We start from the raw sequence: 5,547 nt of genomic DNA, 5'->3' as shown, positions 1-5,547 counted from the left end.
CCCGAGGCTTTTTACGCACAGCTGAAGACGAGGAGGGATTTCTAGATTAAGTTTTTAATCTCCTCACTATCAATTTGATAGACTCCTCGGAGTCAGAGAGAAACACGCAGGCGATCAGCATCCGAAGAGTTTTATTTGAGATTATCCCGCTCACATCAGCGATATTAAACGGCCGTGTCAGGTCCAAGCACGGCTCCTATCTCAATCTGATTAGGCCGCTTGTGTTTGCATATCTCACAGGTCGACATTCGGAAGAAGGGATTACCACAGAAGTCCAGATCTGAGAGCGATCTGAGATAATCGCAGCCGGGTTGGACTCTGACTGCTCTCATTCTGCCAGTCACACAGACCCCAAACAAACACAACACAAGAGGGCTTTTCTTCAGCTATATATGGCTGTGTGGACTTAGAATAAAACACACTTGTCACGCACTTATTAGTTCATTTGTCTGCTAACAATTTACAGGATTAGACATAATCAGAGAAAATGATATTCTCTCATTTTTGCATCACTGTAAAAAGACTGTAAAAATGCTAAGTTACTCTAAATGATGAGAAAACTGAAGTAAATCTAAAATAAACGTAAAAGTGGGGGGAAATACATGTCTTCTCATAATATACTGTATATCTCATAATATTTACAGTCAAAATATATATAACATTAACTGAATTAATGATAAAGTACCAAATTATCGCTTTTTTCTTCTTCTTATCATTAGGGTTAAGAAATATGATCCTATATATAACATTATATCAGTTAATTAAATATATATTTACAGTGTTTTTCATTTTGATGTGAAAGACAACAGGAGACGGACGTTTTCACTGGTTTGAAGTTAAAAACATCTTAATGCTGGATGTGTTTCATCTTTTGTCTTCTCCAGATGTGAACTGATGGACTGGAGTGCTGTGGATTATTGTGATGTTTTTATCAGAGTCTCATTCTGACGGCACCCATTCACTGCAGAGCATCCATTAATAAGACACTGATGCAGTGCTACATTTCTACAAACCTGATGAAGACACAAACTCATCTACATCTATAGATGGCTTGAGGGTGAGGAAATATTCAGAAAATGTTAAAGGTGCAATAGGAGATTTTGGAAAATGCTAACATTAGCCTGATAGCACTGAAAGTGAACGTCCCACCCTCCCTGCAATCACCATCCAAAGCCACGCACGGTTATTAATTTATTGATTTATTTTTGAACTACCATTGTGTATGATAAGATTCTGTAGTGGATAAAGATGATGAACACAAACAGAAGCTGTGGGTGCCAGAACTTTACCGAAAGAAAAGTATTTTAGGTTTTACAAACTGAGCATTTATGTACAATGAAAAAGTATAGTCCATTAACTGAAATAGTGTTAAGATAAGAAATTACTGAAATATGTTTTTTTATTTTCCTGTATGTTTATTCTTTCAGTTCATCTGTGACAGAGACAGACTCAAGATGAGGTTTGCATTTGCCCAGCACTGATTTCTGAGTTTGTGCATTTGCATCAAGTATTTATTTTCAGGCCTAAACTGGAGAAGAAAAGTCAGCTAGAGAGGAGGGAAACTGTTCATCTGAAATAACAGTTCAAATTAATTCTGCTAAACTACTAAAGTGAAATCTCCAGCTGCCCCTCCATAAACACACAGCGCTCACAGCTGCTCGCCACGCCAGCCAGGAATTAAAAACATACTCATTCATTAATACTAAATTTGCTCCGGTAATTTGCATCAAAAGGTGCAGGAGCCAGAGAGGAGGAACCTGCTGTAATTAGAGTGAATTCATTTAGTGCAGAGTAACGATCAAAGCAGAACATGTGAGAGGCAGGAAGAGTACAGCGTGTGTGTGTGTGTGTGTGTGTGTGTGTGCGTGTCTGTGTGTGTGCGTGTGTGTGTGTGTGTGCGTGTCTGTGTGTGTGTGTGTGTGTGTGTGTGTGCGTGTCTGTGTCTGTGTGTGTGTGTGTGTGCGTGTGCGTGTGCGTGTGCGTGTCTGTGTCTGTGTCTGTGTGTGTGTGTGTGTGTGTGTGTGTGTGTGTGTGTGTGTGTGTGTGTGTGTGTGAGCATGTGTGTGAAAGAGAGAGAGTGGGAGGATGGGAATAATAATTAACTAATATTAATAAGTAGAAAATCATGCATTTATGTCACTATTGCAATTAAATAGTTGTTTTGTAACATTCTGTGGCGACTTGAGAAACAGACAGACAGCAGATTTAATTTCCATTATTTAATTTAGTGTTCTTTATTGATACAGCAAAAATGAATGGGTGAATTTTTCAATGTATATATTTAAAATGTATGTCAGTGCTGATATTTTCTTATTTAGAAATAAAAGCAACATTTTATAGAAAAACAATATATATATATATATTTTTTTTTTGTTTTTGTTTTTGTTTTTTGGAACATTTTAGGAACAAGATTTTTGGATTGTGACATTATTTTCATTGAAACGAAGTACATTTCCCCAAAATTCTTATACAATAAAGAAAAAAAATATGCAATTATCTACTGTAATATAGATAAATAAATTAATTTCCAAAATGTGAATAATAATTTTTTTTTAAAACAAAACTATACAGTAGATCATGGTACTGTTTGTTGTACTGATTTTATGATGATTTTAATAATACAAACCATTTTATTACATAATCTTAGGCCTAATTTATTATGCTTTGAACAAGTAAAAACTATGTTGAGTAACAAACTAAAATAAATTAATTTAAGAAAGCATGCATTTTTTTATTGTCAGAAAAAATTGATTAAAGTACAATGATCCCTTTGTCAGCAAGTAATGCAATGTTGAATTTCTGCAAATCTGTTCCCATTAAGTTTTATTATGGTCAGTGTCTCTCAGAAACTTTATTATTTGAAGTGTGTATCTTTCTTTGTCAATGTCAAAGGTGTTGATGTTTTATTTCAGTTGCATTATATTTTTACTTTTGTACTTTAAATGATTGCTTCATTGCCATTTGGTGTCCAAAGTAAATGTTTATATAGAAATGAGTCGATGTGAGAATGTCTCACTCATGAGGAATTAGACAGTGAACAATCATATCTCACCTGAGTTCTGTCTGTCTGTGTGTGTGTGTGTGTGTGTGTGTGTGTGTGTTTTGAGGAGATTAGTTGTAAGTCAGATAAATGATTGTGTGTCAAGCGTTTAGACTCTTAAATGAAGCAATCAAAGTGTGTGTGAGAGCCGCTGCGGCTTCATTACAATGTCGAGAGTGTCAGTGAAGTGAGAGCAGCACAATGATTTGTAGACTATTTGTCAGCTCATTATTTCATGTGAATTTCTGAGACGTGAGAATGAAAAAATGTAGAACACAGAGCAGCAAACTCACCTGAAGAGAAGCTCTCACACACACACACACACACACGGCTTGTCAGAGCCTTGTAAATGAGATTGTCAACACTAGAGATGCTCAGCATTAAATGATTATGAGAGAATCAGTCCCTGATGAAGCAGATAAATGCTCAGACACACTGAGACACTGGTTCTGCAGAACCTTTTGATCACTAAATTGTATATAAAAACAATTTAGGAAACATTTCTATAAAAGGGTTTAACAGACTTTCAGAAATCTCATAAAGAGGTACAGTAAGCATGACAGAATGCATCAGATCCATTACTGATGTTTGTGCAGCCAGAGCTCTAACATATACAAATCCTCAAAAATAACCTGACTGTATATATAATGAGATAGTTTTAACTTCAAACCATTGCTTCTGGCTAAAATATAAGTCCTTAGTCCATAATAACACTTCCTCCAATGGAAAAATCTGTCTTATCTGAATCAGGAGAGAAATCTGCACACTGACTACACGTCAAAAAAGTGCAGCTTCAAACAAATATGTGAATGGATTTTGATGTGAAAGACAACAGGAGACGGACGTTTTCACTGGTTTGAAGTTAAAAACATCTTAATGCTGGATGTGTTTCATATTTTGTCTTCTCCAGATGTGAACTGATGGACTGGAGTGCTGTGGATTATTGTGATGTTTTTATCAGACTCTCATTCTGACGGCACCCATTCACTGCAGAGCATCCATTAATAAGAAACTGATGCAGTGCTACATTTCTACAAACCTGATGAAGAAACAAACTCATCTACATCTATAGATGGCTTGAGGGTGAGGAAATATTCAGAAAATTTTAACTATTGGGTGGATGTAATATTGTTTACTATATTTTTAATTAAAAAAGAGCTTGGGGATTGGCTTTTGTTAGTTAAAAGCATTTCTCAAAAGATAAACAGAATGGAAAGTGATACTAATGACAGAAAAAATAAAAATAAATAGATAAATAAAATTGATCACCAACTGAAATTATATTCCCAAGAAAATAATTTGATTAAAGAAATAATCTGTGAATTATTTCTTAAATTGACAGTTTTTCATTGTAGAAGTTACACCGAACATCTGGTAACATCTAAATTAACCTTTTTTATTCAAGTCAAAAATATAACTTAACATCAGTGAACAAACCTATATACATTACTTTATACTATCCTAAATGTATGTGTTAATTCAAATCTAAAAGTAGCTCTCTAATGTAACAACAACAGTGTTGTTTAGCACAGATGACATGACAAAAATATTCACTGCTCTAAAATAATGTTTATCTTCGATATTTGGAGTTTTTGATATACATATCTGCAATATATCAAATAAATGATATATTCTGTCTGTTGCAGTTGTAGTAAAAGTGTAATTTAGAGCATGTGTCCATTAATATGATTATGTGTGTGTTGGTATCAGTGCAGATTAAACTGTTCATTACTGATGTTTCTCAGCTCAACCGCTTGACTGCTTTAAAAATAAGGTCAGAATCTGAATTTTGAAGAAAAGCTGCAGAAAATTGTTTCCTTCAATTCTTAATTCATTAAAAAATAATTTAATCAATCAGTCCGTGCTGCACAGATGAAAGAGTGGAGAGAAAAAAAAGCAATTTGTCAGTTTGCATTCCATTTTTACCAGCGATTATATCAACACACTGTCCGCTCTGATGAAGAGATTAATCTTGTTTTGATGGAAATATGTCAGTGTTAGCCAACGTGATGGACACGATTTATCATTTGGGACAATGGCGCAGCTCCTGACGGCTCCATCGAGAGGAGCTCGGCCCAAAACAGCACCTGTTGTTCACAGAGTGACCTTCTAATTTTCTAATTCAATTTCTTCTGGAGCCGCTCTGCCTCCGCGATCAGCAGCCAGTAATAACAATTACTGCGAGCGACTCAACCTGCACCTTACTTCAATCAGAGCAAGTACAGCTTTATTACTCTGCCCTGTTAAATCAATCTACATCTCCGCATAATAAGGCCCTAATCAGGTAGCAGAAAGAATAATAGGTTGTCATGCATGAGGAAAAATAGGCAATCATGAAATGTTTTCTTTAATTAGGCTGTGAGGACTGGAAGGGCATCAAGAGGACCGGCTGATCATTTATCATCAGCGCGAGGGAAATTACTTCACTTACTCGGAGAGAGAGGGGAGAGATTTGTCAAACGATAAAGGTGAGGACAGACTCCGAGTCCTTCAGTGAGGTGCGTCTG

This window comes from Carassius carassius, chromosome 17 (genome assembly GCF_963082965.1).
Source record: "Carassius carassius chromosome 17, fCarCar2.1, whole genome shotgun sequence".
NCBI classification, from domain to species: Eukaryota; Metazoa; Chordata; class Actinopteri; order Cypriniformes; family Cyprinidae; genus Carassius; species Carassius carassius.
This window is presented reverse-complemented; position numbering follows the sequence as displayed.